The sequence below is a fragment of the Brienomyrus brachyistius genome, chromosome 2, assembly GCF_023856365.1.
Source record: "Brienomyrus brachyistius isolate T26 chromosome 2, BBRACH_0.4, whole genome shotgun sequence".
Classification (NCBI taxonomy): Eukaryota; Metazoa; Chordata; class Actinopteri; order Osteoglossiformes; family Mormyridae; genus Brienomyrus; species Brienomyrus brachyistius.
The window spans coordinates 35172068-35191165 of NC_064534.1; the positions used below are offsets into that span (position 1 = coordinate 35172068).

The 19098-nt window shown below is 45.8% G+C and overlaps 1 protein-coding gene, 8 non-coding genes and 2 pseudogenes across 22 annotated transcripts in view; all 11 read right to left on the bottom strand.

Annotated features, from left to right (window-relative positions):
• Positions 1 to 19098, bottom strand: part of LOC125715510 (protein NYNRIN-like) — a 334468-nt gene that overhangs the window by 155189 nt on the left and 160181 nt on the right. The window contains exon 3 of one of the 14 annotated variants that reach the window (XM_048987176.1): positions 11785 to 11796. The exons of 12 other annotated variants lie outside the window; for them this stretch is intronic. The gene's annotated coding sequence lies outside the window, so the exon portion shown is untranslated. Of the gene's footprint in view, positions 1 to 11784; positions 11797 to 17960; positions 17973 to 19098 lie in introns of those variants that run through there. One more of the 14 variants, XM_048987186.1, reaches the window with a different exon arrangement.
• LOC125732549 (5S ribosomal RNA) lies at positions 959 to 1077 on the bottom strand. The gene has a single exon (XR_007391925.1). It is a non-coding gene; the product is annotated as a 5S ribosomal RNA (ribosomal RNA).
• On the bottom strand, positions 2155 to 2273 carry LOC125734537 (5S ribosomal RNA). The gene has a single exon (XR_007393845.1). It is a non-coding gene; the product is annotated as a 5S ribosomal RNA (ribosomal RNA).
• On the bottom strand, positions 3352 to 3470 carry LOC125736545 (5S ribosomal RNA). Its single transcript, XR_007395823.1, has one exon. It is a non-coding gene; the product is annotated as a 5S ribosomal RNA (ribosomal RNA).
• Positions 4553 to 4671, bottom strand: LOC125731324 (5S ribosomal RNA; annotated as a pseudogene).
• Positions 5755 to 5873, bottom strand: LOC125736178 (5S ribosomal RNA). Its single transcript, XR_007395463.1, has one exon. It is a non-coding gene; the product is annotated as a 5S ribosomal RNA (ribosomal RNA).
• LOC125735776 (5S ribosomal RNA) lies at positions 6952 to 7070 on the bottom strand. The gene has a single exon (XR_007395065.1). It is a non-coding gene; the product is annotated as a 5S ribosomal RNA (ribosomal RNA).
• LOC125732179 (5S ribosomal RNA) lies at positions 8145 to 8253 on the bottom strand (annotated as a pseudogene).
• Positions 9331 to 9449, bottom strand: LOC125730808 (5S ribosomal RNA). The gene has a single exon (XR_007391098.1). It is a non-coding gene; the product is annotated as a 5S ribosomal RNA (ribosomal RNA).
• On the bottom strand, positions 10527 to 10645 carry LOC125736075 (5S ribosomal RNA). Its single transcript, XR_007395358.1, has one exon. It is a non-coding gene; the product is annotated as a 5S ribosomal RNA (ribosomal RNA).
• On the bottom strand, positions 18479 to 18597 carry LOC125734522 (5S ribosomal RNA). The gene has a single exon (XR_007393831.1). It is a non-coding gene; the product is annotated as a 5S ribosomal RNA (ribosomal RNA).

The window sequence follows — 19098 nt, forward strand, 5'->3', positions numbered from 1 at the left end:
ATCCAATCGGCAGCGCCGGACCCACACCAAACATTCACCAAACTACTCAGCCGGCAGCCTACCACAATTATTCCATTCTTTCCGCATTCGAACACTTCCTTCTTTTTAACTCCTTTTCAGTACCGCACAGGTTAATCGCCGCACGTCCCCCGCCGGCAAACATTACTCCTTTGCCTACTGCATGCAGGCTTCTATTAACGACCCTCTGTTATCAACTCCGCTAACAGCCACAAAATCTCCGCCGCACGAAGCCCACTGGTAGCTGCTGAATCACATGCTTCCCCAAAACGTCGCGCTGTCAGAACACTGGGAGCTACACACACCAACAAGTCCATACTGCAGGCTGCAGCCAGAACAATTTTCTACATTCAAACATCGACGGCCTCTTCTCTCTAAAAATTCACCAGACCGCTTCTACCACCAGCAAAGAAGTTTCCATCCCTAATTCCTCTGTGATTCCCACTAACCTAAACATTAAGCTGGCATTGAAGGGTGTGAATTACCCCGGCCAATCTGTTCTTTTAAATACAGCTTTTAGCAAGTTTTGAAAGGAGAAGAGCAGAACTTGCTATGCCAATAATATCGAGTCTTCTGTGGCGAAGTGGTTTTTGCATAGAAAACAAAGCGGTCAGTTGAAGAGGAATAATATCAGTACTTTGTTTAAAACTGTGTGTAAAAAGCTGTCTCTTTATCATTAACAATAAGTTGTAAAACGTGAATGGGGAGTGACAGTCTTCAAGTTTGTGAGAAGATCGCGCCCTGGTGGAATAAAGGCCCGAACAGCTTACAGCACCTAGAATTACCAGGAAGTATTTAAAGTAAAATGGTGTGTAAAAGCTGCCTTTATGAATGAGAGAAAAATATATATATATATATAAAATAGTAAAATGGAAGGGGAGTGATAGATTTAAATTAATCGTGAAGTGGAGCGCCCCCTGTATAAAGTAAAAGTGAGAAAAGCTTACAGCACCTGGTATTCCCAGGAGGTCTCCCATCCAAGTACTAACCAGACCCTACCCTGCTTGGCTTCCGAGATCGGATGAGATCGGGCGTGTTCAGGGTGGTATGGCCATAAGCAAGAGACGTGACCAAAAACAGCCCTTTTGCATTACACGCGTCTATACATGCCAGTTAGTCCCATTGGATCATACTCCTGGTTTTTTTTTTTTTTTTTTCTGACTCACACTGCAGCACCACCATCCAATCGGCAGCGCCGGACCCACACCAAACATTCACCAAACTACTCAGCCGGCAGCCTACCACAATTATTCCATTCTTTCCGCATCCGGACACTTCCTTCTTTTTAACTCCTTTTCAGTACCGCACAGGTTAATCGCCGCACGTCCCCCGCCGGCAAACATTACTCCTTTGCCTACTGCATGCAGGCTTCTATTAACGACCCTCTGTTATCAACTCCGCTAACAGCCACAAAATCTCCGCCGCAGGAAGCCCACTGGTAGCTGCTGAATCACATGCTTCCCCAAAACGTCGCGCTGTCAGAACACTGGGAGCTACACACACCAACAAGTCCATACTGCAGGCTGCAGCCAGAACAATTTTCTACATTCAAACATCGACGGCCTCTTCTCTCTAAAAATTCACCAGACCGCTTCTACCACCAGCAAAGAAGTTTCCATCCCTAATTCCTCTGTGATTCCCACTAACCTAAACATTAAGCTGGCATTGAAGGGTGTGAATTACCCCGGCCAATCTGTTCTTTTAAATACAGCTTTTAGCAAGTTTTGAAAGGAGAAGAGCAGAACTTGCTATGCCAATAATATCGAGTCTTCTGTGGCGAAGTGGTTTTTGCATAGAAAACAAAGCGGTCAGTTGAAGAGGAATAATATCAGTACTTTGTTTAAAACTGTGTGTAAAAAGCTGTCTCTTTATCATTAACAATAAGTTGTAAAACGTGAATGGGGAGTGACAGTCTTCAAGTTTGTGAGAAGATCGCGCCCTGGTGGAATAAAGGCCCGAACAGCTTACAGCACCTAGAATTACCAGGAAGTATTTAAAATAAAATGGTGTGAAAAAGCTGCCTTTATGAATGAGAGAAAAAAAAATATATATATAAAATAGTAAAATGGAAGGGGAGTGATAGATTTAAATTAATCGTGAAGTGGAGCGCCCCCTGTATAAAGTAAAAGTGAGAAAAGCTTACAGCACCTGGTATTCCCAGGAGGTCTCCCATCCAAGTACTAACCAAACCCTACCCTGCTTGGCTTCCGAGATCAGACGAGATCGGGCGTGTTCAGGGTGGTATGGCCATAAGCGAGAGATGCTACCAAAAACAGCCCTTTTGCATTACACGCCTCTATACATGCCAGTTAGTCCCATTGGATCCTACTCCTGGTTTTTTTTGTTTTTTATCTGACTCACACTGCAGCACCACCATCCAATCGGCAGCGCCGGACCCACACCAAACATTCACCAAACTACTCAGCTGGCAGCCTACCACAATTATTCCATTCTTTCCGCATCCGCACACTTCCTTCTCTTTAAGTCCTTTTCACTACCTCACAGGTTAATCGCCGCACGTCCCCCGCCGGCAAACATTACTCATTTGCCTACCGCATGCAGGCTTCTCTTAACGACCCTCTGTAATCAACTCCGCTAACAGCCACAAAATCTCCGCCGCACGAAGCCAACTGGTAGCTGCTGAATCACATGCTTCCCCAAAATGTCGCGCTGTCAGAACACTGGGAGCTACACACACCAACAAGTCCATACTGCAGGCTGCAGCCAGAACAATTTTCTACATTCAAACATCGACGGCCTCTTCTCTCTAAAAATTCACCAGACCGCTTCTACCACCAGCAAAGAAGTTTCCATCCCTAATTCCTCTGTGATTCCCACTAACCTAAACATTAAGCTGGCATTGAAGGGTGTGAATTACCCCGGCCAATCTGTTCTTTTAAATACAGCTTTTAGCAAGTTTTGAAAGGAGAAGAGCAGAACTTGCTATGCCAATAATATCGAGTCTTCTGTGGCGAAGTGGTTCTTGCATAGAAAACAAAGCGGTCAGTTGAAGAGGAATAATATCAGTACTTTGTTTAAAACTGTGTGTAAAAAGCTGTCTCTTTATCATTAACAATAAGTTGTAAAACGTGAATGGGGAGTGACAGTCTTCAAGTTTGTGAGAAGATCGCGCCCTGGTGGAATAAAGGCACGAACAGCTTACAGCACCTAGAATTACCAGGAAGTATTTAGAGTAAAACGGTGTGTAAAAGCTGCCTTTATGAATGAGAGAAAAATATATATATATATATAAAATAGTAAAATGGAAGGGGAGTGATAGATTTAAATTAATCGTGAAGTGGAGCGCCCCCTGTATAAAGTAAAAGTGAGAAAAGCTTACAGCACCTGGTATTCCCAGGAGGTCTCCTATCCAAGTACTAACCAAACCCTACCCTGCTTGGCTTCCGAGATCAGACGAGATCGGGCGTGTTCAGGGTGGCATGGCCGTAAGCGAGAGATGCTACCAAAAACAGCCCTTTTGCATTACACGCCTCTATACATGCCAGTTGGTCCCATTGGATCCTACTAATGTTCTTTTTTTTTTTTTTATCTGACTCACACTGCAGCCCCACCATCCAATCTGCAGCGCCGGACCCACACCAAACATTCACCAAACTACTCAGCCGGCAGCCTACCACAATTATTCCATTCTTTCCGCATCCGCACACTTCCTTCTTTTTAACTCCTTTTCACTACCGCACAGGTTAATCGCCGCACGTCCCCCGCCGGCAAACATTACTCCTTTGCCTACTGCATGCAGGCTTCTCTTAACGACCCTCTGTTATCAACTCCGCTAACAGCCACAAAATCTCCGCCGCACGAAGCCCACTGGTAGCTGCTGAATCACATGCTTCCCCAAAACGTCGCGCTGTCAGAACACTGGGAGCTACACACACCAACAAGTCCATACTGCAGGCTGCAGCCAGAACAATTTTCTACATTCAAACATCGACGGCCTCTTCTCTCTAAAAATTCACCAGACCGCTTCTACCACCAGCAAAGAAGTTTCCATCCCTAATTCCTCTGTGATTCCCACTAACCTAAACATTAAGCTGGCATTGAAGGGTGTGAATTACCCCGGCCAATCTGTTCTTTTAAATACAGCTTTTAGCAAGTTTTGAAAGGAGAAGAGCAGAACTTGCTATGCCAATAATATCGAGTCTTCTGTGGCGAAGTGGTTTTTGCATAGAAAACAAAGCGGTCAGTTGAAGAGGAATAATATCAGTACTTTGTTTAAAACTGTGTGTAAAAAGCTGTCTCTTTATCATGAACAATAAGTTGTAAAACGTGAATGGGGAGTGACAGTCTTCAAGTTTGTGAGAAGATCGCGCCCTGGTGGAATAAAGGCACGAACAGCTTACAGCACCTAGAATTACCAGGAAGTATTTAGAGTAAAACGGTTTCTAAAAGCTGGCTTTATGAAAGAGAGATAAAATATATATATATATATATAAAATAGTAAAATGGAAGGGGAGTGCTAGATTTAAATTAATCGTGAAGTGGAGCGCCCCCTGTATAAAGTAAAAGCGAGAAAAGCTTACAGCACCAGTTATTCCCAGGAGGTCTCCCATCCAAGTACTAACCATACCCTACCCTGCTTAGCTTCCAAGATCAGACGAGATCGGGCGTGTTCAGGGTGGTACGGCCGTGAGCGAGAGATGCAACCAAAAACAGCCCTTTTGCATTACACGCGTCTATACATGCCAGTTAGTCCCATTGGATCCTACTCCTGGTTTTTTTTGTTTTTTATCTGACTCACACTGCAGCACCACCATCCAATCGGCAGCGCCGGACCCACACCAAACATTCACCAAACTACTCAGCTGGCAGCCTACCACAATTATTCCATTCTTTCCGCATCCGCACACTTCCTTCTCTTTAAGTCCTTTTCACTACCTCACAGGTTAATCGCCGCACGTCCCCCGCCGGCAAACATTACTCATTTGCCTACCGCATGCAGGCTTCTCTTAACGACCCTCTGTAATCAACTCCGCTAACAGCCACAAAATCTCCGCCGCACGAAGCCCACTGGTAGCTGCTGAATCACATGCTTCCCCAAAATGTCGCGCTGTCAGAACACTGGGAGCTACACACACCAACAAGTCCATACTGCAGGCTGCAGCCAGAACAATTTTCTACATTCAAACATCGACGGCCTCTTCTCTCTAAAAATTCACCAGACCGCTTCTACCACCAGCAAAGAAGTTTCCATCCCTAATTCCTCTGTGATTCCCACTAACCTAAACATTAAGCTGGCATTGAAGGGTGTGAATTACCCCGGCCAATCTGTTCTTTTAAATACAGCTTTTAGCAAGTTTTGAAAGGAGAAGAGCAGAACTTGCTATGCCAATAATATCGAGTCTTCTGTGGCGAAGTGGTTTTTGCATAGAAAACAAAGCGGTCAGTTGAAGAGGAATAATATCAGTACTTTGTTTAAAACTGTGTGTAAAAAGCTGTCTCTTTATCATTAACAATAAGTTGTAAAACGTGAATGGGGAGTGACAGTCTTCAAGTTTGTGAGAAGATCGCGCCCTGGTGGAATAAAGGCACGAACAGCTTACAGCACCTAGAATTACCAGGAAGTATTTAGAGTAAAACGGTTTCTAAAAGCTGGCTTTATGAAAGAGAGATAAAATATATATATATATATATATAAAATAGTAAAATGGAAGGGGAGTGCTAGATTTCAATTAATCGTGAAGTGGAGCGCCCCCTGTATAAAGTAAAAGCGAGAAAAGCTTACAGCACCTGGTATTCCCAGGAGGTCTCCCATCCAAGTACTAACCAGACCCTACCCTGCTTAGCTTCCAAGATCAGACGAGATCGGGCGTGTTCAGGGTGGTACGGCCGTGAGCGAGAGATGCAACCAAAAACAGCCCTTTTGCATTACACGCGTCTATACATGCCAGTTAGTCCCATTGGATCCTACTCCTGGTTTTTTTTGTTTTTTATCTGACTCACACTGCAGCACCACCATCCAATCGGCAGCGCCGGACCCACACCAAACATTCACCAAACTACTCAGCTGGCAGCCTACCACAATTATTCCATTCTTTCCGCATCCGCACACTTCCTTCTCTTTAAGTCCTTTTCACTACCTCACAGGTTAATCGCCGCACGTCCCCCGCCGGCAAACATTACTCATTTGCCTACCGCATGCAGGCTTCTCTTAACGACCCTCTGTAATCAACTCCGCTAACAGCCACAAAATCTCCGCCGCACGAAGCCCACTGGTAGCTGCTGAATCACATGCTTCCCCAAAATGTCGCTCTGTCAGAACACTGGGAGCTACACACACCAACAAGTCCATACTGCAGGCTGCAGCCAGAACAATTTTCTACATTCAAACATCGACGGCCTCTTCTCTCTAAAAATTCACCAGACCGCTTCTACCACCAGCAAAGAAGTTTCCATCCCTAATTCCTCTGTGATTCCCACTAACCTAAACATTAAGCTGGCATTGAAGGGTGTGAATTACCCCGGCCAATCTGTTCTTTTAAATACAGCTTTCAGCAAGTTTTGAAAGGAGAAGAGCAGAACTTGCTATGCCAATAATATCGAGTCTTCTGTGGCGAAGTGGTTTTTGCATAGAAAACAAAGCGGTCAGTTGAAGAGGAATAATATCAGTACTTTGTTTAAAACTGTGTGTAAAAAGCTGTCTCTTTATCATTAACAATAAGTTGTAAAACGTGAATGGGGAGTGACAGTCTTCAAGTTTGTGAGAAGATCGCGCCCTGGTGGAATAAAGGCACGAACAGCTTACAGCAGCTAATATTACCAGGAAGTATTTAGAGTAAAACGGTTTCTAAAAGCTGCCTTTATGAATGAGAGAAAAAAAAAAATATATATATAAAATAGTAAAATGGAAGGGGAGTGATAGATTTAAATTAATCGTGAAGTGGAGCGCCCCCTGTATAAAGTAAAAGTGAGAAAAGCTTACAGCACCTGGTATTCCCAGGTGGACTCCCATTCAAGTACTAACCAGACCCTACCCCGCTTAGCTTCCAAGATCAGACGAGATCGGGCGTGTTCAGGGTGGTATGGCCGTAAGCGAGAGACACTAACAAAAACAGCACTTTTGCATTACACGCCTCTATACATGCCAGTTAGTCCCATTGTATCCTACTCCTGTTTTTTTTTTTTTTTATCTGACTCACACTGCAGCCCCACCATCCAATCGGCAGCGCCGGACCCACACCAAACATTCACCAAACTACTCAGCCGGCAGCCTACCACAATTATTCCATTCTTTCCGCATCCGCACACTTCCTTCTCATTAACTCCTTTTCACTACCGCACAGGTTAATCGCCGCACGTCCCCCGCCGGCAAACATTACTCCTTTGCCTACCGCATGCAGGCTTCTCTTAATGACCTTCTGTTATCAACTCCGCTAACAGCCACAAAATCTCCGCCGCACGAAGCCCACTGGTAGCTGCTGAATCACATGCTTCCCCAAAACGTCGCGCTGTCAGAACACTGGGAGCTACACACACCAACAAGTCCATACTGCAGGCTGCAGCCAGAACAATTTTCTACATTCAAACATCGACGGCCTCTTCTCTCTAAAAATTCACCAGACCACTTCTACCACCAGCAAAGAAGTTTCCATCCCTAATTCCTCTGTGATTCCCACTAACCTAAACATTAATCTGGCATTGAAGGGTATGAATTACCCCGGCCAACCTGCTCTTTTAAATACAGCTTTTAGTAAGTTTTAAAAGGAGGAGAAGAGCAGATAATATGCCAATAATATCGAATATTCTGTGGTGAAGTGGTTTTTGCATAGAAAACAAAGCGGTGAGTTGAAGAAGAATTATATCAGTACTTTGTTTAAAACTGTGTGTAAAAAGCTGTCTCTTTATTATTAACAATAAGTTGTAAAACGTGAATGCGGAGTGACAGTCTTCAAGTTTGTGAGAAGATCGCGCCCTGGTGGAATAAAGGCACGAACAGCTGACAGCACCTAGAATTACCAGGTAGTATTTAGAGTTAAACGGTTTCTAAAAGCTGCCTTTATGAAAGAGAGAAAATATATATATAAATAAAATAGTAAAATGGAAGGGGGGTGATAGATTTAAATTAATCGTGAAGTGGAGCGCCCCCTGTATAAAGTAAAAGTGAGAAAAGCTTACAGCACCTGGTATTCCCAGGTGGTCTCCCTTCCAAGTACTAACCAGACCATACTCTGCTTAGCTTCCAAGATCAGGCGTGTTCAGGGTGGTATGGCCGTAAGCGAGAGACGCTACCCAAAACAGCCCTTTTGCATTACACGCGTCTATACATGCCAGTTAGTCCCATTGGATCCTACTCCTGGTTTTTTTTTTTTTTATCTGACTCACACTGCAGCCCCACCATCCAATCGGCAGTGCCGGAACCACACCAAACATTCACCAATCTACTCAGCCGGCAGCCTACCACAATTATTCCATTCTTTCCGCATCCGCACACTTCCTTCTTTTTAACTCCTTTTCACTACCGCACAGGTTAATCGCCGCACGTCCCCCGCCGGCAAACATTACTCCTTTGCCTACTGCATGCAGGCTTCTCTTAACGACCCTCTGTTATCAACTCCGCTAACAGCCACAAAATCTCCGCCGCACGAAGCCCACTGGTAGCTGCTGAATCACATGCTTCCCCAAAACGTCGCGCTGTCAGAACACTGGGAGCTACACACACCAACAAGTCCATACTGCAGGCTGCAGCCAGAACAATTTTCTACATTCAAACATCGACGGCCTCTTCTCTCTAAAAATTCACCAGACCGCTTCTACCACCAGCAAAGAAGTTTCCATCCCTAATTCCTCTGTGATTCCCACTAACCTAAACATTAAGCTGGCATTGAAGGGTGTGAATTACCCCGGCCAATCTGTTCTTTTAAATACAGCTTTTAGCAAGTTTTGAAAGGAGAAGAGCAGAACTTGCTATGCCAATAATATCGAGTCTTCTGTGGCGAAGTGGTTTTTGCATAGAAAACAAAGCGGTCAGTTGAAGAGGAATAATATCAGTACTTTGTTTAAAACTGTATGTAAAAAGCTGTCTCTTTATCATTAACAATAAGTTGTAAAACGTGAATGGGGAGTGACAGTCTTCAAGTTTGTGAGAAGATCGCGCCCTGGTGGAATAAAGGCACGAACAGCTTACAGCACCTAGAATTACCAGGAAGTATTTAGAGTAAAACGGTTTCTAAAAGCTGCCGTTATGAATGAGAGAAAAAAATATATATATATATAAAATAGTAAAATGGAAGGGGAGTGATAGATTTAAATTAATCGTGAAGTGGAGCGCCCCCTGTATAAAGTAAAAGTGAGAAAAGCTTACAGCACCTGGTATTCCCAGGAGGTCTCTCATCCAAGTACTAACCAGACCATACCCTGCTTGGCTTCCGAGATCAGACGAGATCGGGCGTGTTCAGGGTGGTATGGCCGCAAGCGAGAGATGCTACCAAAAACAGCCCTTTTGCATTACACGCGTCTATACATGCCAGTTAGTCCCATTGGATCCTACTCCTGGTTTTTTTTTTTTTTGTCTAACTCACACTGCAGCACCACCATCCAATCGGCAGCGCCGGACCCACACCAAACATTCACCAAACTACTTAGCCGGCAGCCTACCACAATTATTCCATTCTTTCCGCATCCGCACACTTCCTTCTTTTTAACTCCTTTTCACTACCACACAGGTTAATCGCCGCACGTCCCCCGCCGGCAAACATTACTCCTTTGCCTACTGCATGCAGGCTCCTCTTAACGACCCTCTGTTATCAACTCCGCTAACAGCCACAAAATCTCCGCCGCACGAAGCCCACTGGTAGCTGCTGAATCACATGCTTCCCCAAAACGTCGCGCTGTCAGAACACTGGGAGCTACACACACCAACAAGTCCATACTGCAGGCTGCAGCCAGAACTATTTTCTACATTCAAACATCGACGGCCTCTTCTCTCTAAAAATTCACCAGACCGCTTCTACCACCAGCAAAGAAGTTTCCATCCCTAATTCCTCTGTGATTCCCACTAACCTAAACATTAAGCTGGCATTGAAGGGTGTGAATTACCCTGGCCAATCTGTTCTTTTAAATACAGCTTTTAGCAAGTTTTGAAAGGAGAAGAGCAGAACTTGCTATGCCAATAATATCGAGTCTTCTGTGGCGAAGTGGTTTTTGCATAGAAAACAAAGCGGTCAGTTGAAGAGGAATAATATCAGTACTTTGTTTAAAACTGTGTGTAAAAAGCTGTCTCTTTATCATTAACAATAAGTTGTAAAACGTGAATGGGGAGTGACAGTCTTCAAGTTTGTGAGAAGATCGCGCCCTGGTGGAATAAAGGCACGAACAGCTTACAGCACCTAGAATTACCAGGAAGTATTTAGAGTAAAACGGTTTATAAAAGCTGCCTTTATGAATGAGAGAAAAAAAAATATATATATATAAAATAGTAAAATGGAAGGGGAGTGATAGATTTAAATTAATCGTGAAGTGGAGCGCCCCCTGTATAAAGTAAAAGTGAGAAAAGCTTACAGCACCTGGTATTCCCAGGAGGTCTCCCATCCAAGTACTAACCAGACCATACCCTGCTTGGCTTCCGAGATCAGACGAGATCGGGCGTGTTCAGGGTGGTATGGCCGCAAGCGAGAGATGCTACCAAAAACAGCCCTTTTGCATTACACGCGTCTATACATGCCAGTTAGTCCCATTGGATCCTACTCCTGGTTTTTTTTTTTTTTGTCTAACTCACACTGCAGCACCACCATCCAATCGGCAGCGCCGGACCCACACCAAACATTCACCAAACTACTTAGCCGGCAGCCTACCACAATTATTCCATTCTTTCCGCATCCGCACACTTCCTTCTTTTTAACTCCTTTTCACTACCACACAGGTTAATCGCCGCACGTCCCCCGCCGGCAAACATTACTCCTTTGCCTACTGCATGCAGGCTCCTCTTAACGACCCTCTGTTATCAACTCCGCTAACAGCCACAAAATCTCCGCCGCACGAAGCCCACTGGTAGCTGCTGAATCACATGCTTCCCCAAAACGTCGCGCTGTCAGAACACTGGGAGCTACACACACCAACAAGTCCATACTGCAGGCTGCAGCCAGAACTATTTTCTACATTCAAACATCGACGGCCTCTTCTCTCTAAAAATTCACCAGACCGCTTCTACCACCAGCAAAGAAGTTTCCATCCCTAATTCCTCTGTGATTCCCACTAACCTAAACATTAAGCTGGCATTGAAGGGTGTGAATTACCCCGGCCAATCTGTTCTTTTAAATGCAGCTTTTAGCAAGTTTTGAAAGGAGAAGAGCAGAACTTGCTATGCCAATAATATCGAGTCTTCTGTGGCGAAGTGGTTTTTGCATAGAAAACAAAGCGGTCAGTTGAAGAGGAATAATATCAGTACTTTGTTTAAAACTGTGTGTAAAAAGCTGTCTCTTTATCATTAACAATAAGTTGTAAAACGTGAATGGGGAGTGACAGTCTTCAAGTTTGTGAGAAGATCGCGACCTGGTGGAATAAAGGCACGAACAGCTTACAGCACCTAGAATTACCAGGAAGTATTTAGAGTAAAACGGTGTGTAAAAGCTACCTTTATGAATGAGAGAAAAATATATATATATATATAAAATAGTAAAATGGAAGGGGAGTGATAGATGTGGCCCGGGAAACAACACGCAGGAACACAAATACTCTTTTTGGGTCTAATTTATTCCATAGGCCTAATTAATTAGACATTTTGGTTGGAAGATAAAAGGATTTACAATGAACAGTTTCTTAAACCTTACACTTTTCCCTTACAGAGGATTCTCTTACAGAAAAGAAATAAAACTCCACACTCAGGTGGGACTGGTACAGTATAAAAGTAAAATAAAACACACGGAAAATTCTGTGAGGCAGACCTCACATAACCGAGTACACCGAAATAAAAGGAAACGGCAGTTTTGCACTGAAAATAATACGGTAATGGCACACAGTAAAACCTCAAGGCGCGGGCAGAAAACCTTGTGACGCACCGCTCTCTGGTACTCTGGGAAACTCTCACCCCACTCGGAAAACCGTCCGCAGCCCAGCTTATCCAGCTTAAAATGGCGCTTCCAGACAGTGGCTTTTCGCGCTCTCTCTCAGGTGATGATGTCACCAAGTTGCTTAAAGGCGCAACCACCTATTCCCCCTCGTTCCCCGATGCAGCTTAACCGCTCATGGTCAAAATCTCCAGATCACCCGGTTACATTCTCCCCTGCGTGGAGTAAGCGCCCTCGATTACTCACTACCTACCAAGGTCTTCCTAACCTCTTTGATTGCTTCTCGAAATAAAACTGTACTTAAACTAGTCAATATCTGTGAGACTGCAGCAGGACTTACGGAGGCCATGTCAAGAACGGATCTAGGCTCATGATACACATTTGAATGTTGCCCCGCGTTCACTCTTCGGCTCCGACGTGGCCCAGCTACAGGTCTCTGCATTTCAGGGCTAGGCTCACCTGCATCTGTTTCTACTGTCTCCCTATTTGGAGTTTCAGCAGACCCAATTTGCATGTCCTCATCCCGACAGGCCACTGGCTGTGAACCAACGAGTTCAGACCTGTCCAGCAATATATTTGACCCCGGGACCATATGTCTCACCAGGAAGACATCTTCCTCTGCATCTCCAACATCTGACTCGGTCCCTGAAGACGGACTAGACTGAGTTACAGGAGCAGGGAGTTTTCTCCGTGGCGCTGGCACAGAAGGGCTAACACAGGGCTTTATATCCACCCTGTTTACCCTCTTGCAAGGACCTCCCTCCACTGGCTCTACAGTGTAGGTGTTACCCAAAACTTCCACAACCCTGTGAACCGTGGGCTTCCATGCATCCTGTATCTTGTTGCGACCTAGTGGCCGATCACGCAAGTACACCAGGGCATCCACTTCAATCTTTGGACAATAGACTATGTCCCTCTGCACAGAAATGCGCTCAGCAGCTTTCTGCTCGGAATACACCTTCGCTCTGGCATGCGCTTTGCTTAAACACTGTTGATGCACAGCTAACCAATCATGGTTTGGATTGACCACCTGCTTTTGTCCCAACAAAGCATCCACTGGTAAGTGGGGTTCAACACCAAACAACAAATAATAAGGAGAATAGCCTGTGGTTGAATGGGGAGTCACATTGTACGCATACACCAATTCAGGCAGGTGCTCAGGCCATCTGCGTTTCTTTTCGGGAGGCAATGTGCGTAGCAAATCATGGATTAAATCGCTCGCACTGAGCATTTCCCGTAGGATGGTAGGGAGTAGTCCTGCTCTTCTTCACCCCATACAGTCTACAAAGCTCTGCTACAACCGCGCTTTCAAAATTTCGTCCCTGTTCTGAGTGAAGCCTCTCCGGGACTCCATACTTCATGAACCATTCCCGTAAAAGGATCTTTGCTGTGGTATCTGCCTTTTGGTCCCGAGCTGGGAAGGCCTGTGTGAATTTCGTGAAAATGTCTGTGACCACCAACACATTCTCACGACCGTCAATGGAAGGCTCCAGCACTGTGAAATCTACAGCAATCACCTCCAATGGTCTTGAGGCAAGAAAAGACTTCATGGCAGGACGGATCTTAGGCTGCGGCATCTTGGCAAGCACACACCGCTGACATTCCTTTACCCACCGCGCGACATCCTCGTGCATTCCTACCCAAAAGCATCTTCGCCTCAACAACTGCAATGTACGTTCAACGCCCTGATGACCCATAGAGTCATGCGCCCCTTCCAACACCTGCTTCCTCAGACTGCTAGGCAACAACAACTGAAAGTACTCTCCGTGTTTCTCATCCGAAACCACTCGATACAACAAGCCATTTACTATCTTCACACAATCCCAGTGTTTAAGCAACAGACGAACCGGTCTTGGCAAAACTTGCCGCTCCTTCCCTGTAGGTACCTTTTTCCGATCCCACAGGCCCCTAAATATCTGCAGCATCGGATCCTTTTGCTGGAATGACTGCAGTTCCTCCATTGAATAACCTGGGAGTGTTGGTGTGTTACCCTGAGTTAATTCAAGAGGCTTCTTCTCCCTGGGTTCTGCAATCCTAATCTGTCTAATCTTGCAGCTCTCAAGGGCTGCTGTAACCAGCTCTGAATCAAGCTTTGTGCCGCGACTCAGACTGCAAATCGCTACACAACCGTCAAACTCAGCATCTTCAGAAACTTGCTCCGGCTCCCCTGCTAATGGCTGCCTAGACAAAGTGTCAGCCACTATGTTATTTTGCCCTGGCCTATATTGTACCTCAAAATCAAACACCGACAGCTGAGCAACCCACCTTTGCTCTATAGCACCAAGCTTTGCTGTTTTTAAATAACATAGAGGGTTGTTGTCAGTAATGACCGTAAATTTGGAACCCAGTAAATAGCCACGAAACTTCTCAGTTATTGCCCATTTAAGAGCTAAGAGCTCTAGTTTCATACTACTGTAGTACCTATCATTCCTTTCGGCACTCCTCAGTCGCCTACTAGCATAGGCTATGACTCGTTTGACACCATCCTGTTGCTGATACAAAACGGCTCCAAGACCGTGGTTACTCGCATCAGTTTCTAGTATGAAAGGCTGAGTAAAATCCGTGAAGCCAAGGATGGGGGCACTAGTCAGCCTGTCCTTCAGTAAGTCAAAGGCCGCCTGACATTCTTCAGTCCACGCTAGAGTTAACAACTGGTTGGCCTTACCAGGACTACCTGTGTTTGAACACAAATTTACCACATCATGCAGTGGGCCAGCAATCTTTGAGAACCCATGGATAAACCGTCTGTAGTAGCTACAAAAGCCCAAGAATGATCTCAAACCCCTAACCGTAGATGGTACTGGCCATTGCCTCACAGCTGAAACCTTTCCTGGATCAGTACCTATACCATCAGCAGACACTTGGTGACCCAAGAAATTTACCTCGGTCTGGAGGAAATGGCACTTCTGTAATTTCACTTTAAGGCCTGTCTCTTTGAGACGCCTAAGCACCCTGTCAAGCCTCTCTAAGTGTTCCGGGAATGTCTGAGAATACACTAATATATCGTCAAGGTATACTAGCATGATTTGGAAGACAAGATCGTTCATAGTGGCCTGCATGAGCCTTTGAAACGTTGCAGGTCCATTGCAAACACCAAATGGTAATCTGAGATACTCATATAATCCAAAAGGAGTAGAGAAAGCAGTCTTATGCCTATCGTGCTCCTCTACCGCCACCTGATGATAACCACTCGCCAGATCAATGGTAGAGAAGTACTGGGCCCCCCGAAGGGCATCAAAACTTTCATCAATTCGCGGCAAGGGGAAGGCATCCTTTTTGGTCTTCTGATTTAACCGCCTATAATCCACACACAGCCGTAGGCTGCCATCTGCCTTCCTTACCAACACTATAGGTGATGCATAGGCGCTACTGCTTTCCTGAATAACACCTTTGCTTAAGAGTTTAGAAATGTGCTCCTTAACTTCACCATACTGGGTGGGCGGTATTCGCCGATAAGGCTGGGTAACAGGATCATCATCTGTTAGGTGAATTTCATGCCTTACCCTGTCCGTATACCCCAGGTCCTCGTCCTCTACTGCAAATATGTCAATATACCTGGCCAGCAGTGCCTTCAACTGAACCTTTTGTTCCTCATTACCACCAAGGTCAAGTGTCTCTAGAACAGATAAATCACCGTTACAACCAGGAACAACAACTGTAACTTGCTCAACGCTAGCCGCGATCCGCTGAAATTTCACTGCACATTGTGATTCATTCTCTATACACGCCACTTTCGACAGGACACCCAACCGGGCCCTAGGCGGGAGCCATACATCTTCTTGTGAGAGATTCAGAACTGGTAACTGCATCACGGGACTGGACGGATCTACCAGTGTGGGAATTACTATCAGACCCCTCGGTAATGGCGTGCTAAGTGGCTCAAACAACATCAGACCGTCATGTGCACCCTTAGCGACCTGGATCGTGGCTACGGATGCAGCAGGTATGTGTTCTGGGAACTTCCCAGCTACACGGACCACTGACTTACGGTCAACACTACACTTCTGCAGTCTCTGAAAAACGTCTCTCCAATCAGAATCCAATTTTCCACCCAGCGTAGTATCAAATTCTGCATAAACCAGCTCCCTACACCGACTGATAATGTTCATTCCCACAATGCAGGGTAAAGACTGTTCAGTACTAACTGGATCCCTGACCACCAGAAAGCCACAACTGGGCAGCTTTAAGCCCATTGCTATTACCTCTAACTCCAGATAACCCAGATAAGGTATGTCTAGTCCATTGGCGGCTGTTAATCTAAGCCAGCCAGAGGTGGGAAGCATATCCTCATCCTCTCCATGCAAGTATTTTCGAAAGAATTTCTCAGTAATGGTGCTCACCTGGCTACCAGTATCTAATAGGCAGGGTGTCTTAATGTCCCCAATTTTAAGCTCAACAACTGGACATGTCCCTACAGCTCGCTGCAGCAACTGACTCTGGGATGACGGTGTAAGATTTGAGTCTAGGGTACTTCCCCGAATTGCTCGACTCACAACAACTGGGGAGGGGCGTTTCCCTGAGCTGCGGGGGAAGAAACTACACCTCCAGCATTTTGCCTTTGCAAGCAATCCTTTGCCACATGCCCCGCACCTCGACACTTAAAACAGATGGGCCGCCCATCTTCGGTATACCTGGGCTGTCGTTTAGGCCTGGCATCACTACTAAATCCACCCTTCTGTACGGCAAGATCTTTCACCGCCCTGGTCAACTCACTAATGGCCTTCCCCTGGTCAGCTATTACCTTAAGGACATCCTCCAAGGTGGCAGAATTTGCTTCCTGCGCTTGTAAGGCGGAACAGTGTACATGATCACTGCTGCCCCTAAATTTGGTGGTCTTCGGGTTTCTGGGAAACTCTTCCAGACACCACAGCTGAGCCTCCTCCCGCACCTCAATCATGGATGACTCTGGGTTGCCTCGCACATATTTACGAAGCTCCCTTCTAAGAGCAGGGTCTCTAACCCCTTCTATGAACTGATCCCTTAGTGTCTTTCTCTCATTAGTGACTGCTTCCGGAGAACACCTCAATACAGAATTAAGAGCTTGCGATAGGGCGTGGGAAAATTCTCGAATGCCCTCCCCCTCCTGCTGCCTCCGACTATAGAAACTATGCAGCAGTTGATGAACACTGCGCTTGTATGAAAGCTGCTCTCAGGTAGGTGAATAAGTCATTGGGATTGTCACAATCAGCATTACTGCGCATATGCGCTTCCTCTAAAGCTGCTCCCCTAAGAAGTGACAATACAAAATCATACTGGCCCTGTTCAGATTGATTTCTTGCACGAAGCACACGTTCAACTTCGTCAATGAAATCATCCACCGATCGGCCATCAGTCTCAAAGTCACCACTAAATGGAGAGATATGTCTCTCCCTGGGAACATAAACATAAGACCGCTTAGTTAGGGCAGCTATCGTCGCCATGGCGTCCTCATGTCTACTCTGTAGTTCTTTAACCTGCCCCCTCAAAACAGTCTCAGACTGCTCATCTTCTGAACCAGACATCGTAAAATACTCTACACCACACTTTTTGAAAGGATAAACGGTCCTCTGAAAGTTCAGGCGAGGGATGAGCACTCCACCCGGTCCACTCTTCTGGGAACGTCACACCGGCTCCGCCGCTTGGGCACTCCTCGCACCGCTTCCCGTTACTCGAGTTGCTCCACCGGTCCAGTGTCCCTCCAGTCAGCAGAAACCACCAACCTGTTTCTTCACCACTACCGTATTATTTCCCGTTGCTTTTATATAGCATACTGAACAATGCAAATCCTCTTAAATGATTGGAATATACCCCACTCCTGGTACCAAAATTTGTGGCCCGGGAAACAACACGCAGGAACACAAATACTCTTTTTGGGTCTAATTTATTCCATAGGCCTAATTAATTAGACATTTTGGTTGGAAGATAAAAGGATTTACAATGAACAGTTTCTTAAACCTTACACTTTTCCCTTACAGAGGATTCTCTTACAGAAAAGAAATAAAACTCCACACTCAGGTGGGACTGGTACAGTATAAAAGTAAAATAAAACACACGGAAAACCCTGTGAGGCAGACCTCACATAACCGAGTACACCGAAATAAAAGGAAACGGCAGTTTTGCACTGAAAATAATACGGTAATGGCACACAGTAAAACCTCAAGGCGCGGGCAGAAAACCTTGTGACGCACCGCTCTCTGGTACTCTGGGAAACTCTCACCCCACTCGGAAAACCGTCCGCAGCCCAGCTTATCCAGCTTAAAATGGCGCATCCAGACAGTGGCTTTTCGCGCTCTCTCTCAGGTGATGATGTCACCAAGTTGCTTAAAGGCGCAACCACCTATTCCCCCTCGTTCCCCGATGCAGCTTAACCGCTCATGGTCAAAATCTCCAGATCACCTGGTTACATAGATTTAAATTAATCGTGAAGTGGAGCGCCCCCTGTATAAAGTAAAAGTGAGAAAAGCTTACAGCACCTGGTATTCCCAGGAGGTCTCCCATCCAAGTACTAACCAGACCCTACCCTGCTTGGCTTCCGAGATCGGATGAGATCGGGCGTGTTCAGGGTGGTACGGCCGTAAGTGAGAGACGCTACCAAAAACAGCCCTTTTGCATTACACGCGTCTATACATGCCAGTTAGTCCCATTGGATCCTACTCCTGGTTTTTTTTTTTTTTTTATCTGACTCACACTGCAGCACCACCATCCAATCGGCAGCGCCGGACCTACACCAAACATTCACCTAACTACTCAGCCGGAAGCCTACCACAATTATTCCATTCTTTCCGCATCCGCACACTTCCTTCTTTTTAACTCCTTTTCACTACCGCACAGGTTAATCGCCGCACGTCCCCCGCCGGCAAACATTACTACTTTGCCTACTGCATGCAGGCTTCTCTTAACGACCCTCTGTTATCAACTCCGCTAACAGCCACAAAATCTCCGCCGCACGAAGCCCACTGGTAGCTGCTGAATCACATGCTTCCCCAAAACGTCGCGCTGTCAGAACACTGGGAGCTACACACACCAACAAGTCCATACTGCAGGCTGCAGCCAGAACAATTTTCTACATTCAAACATCGAC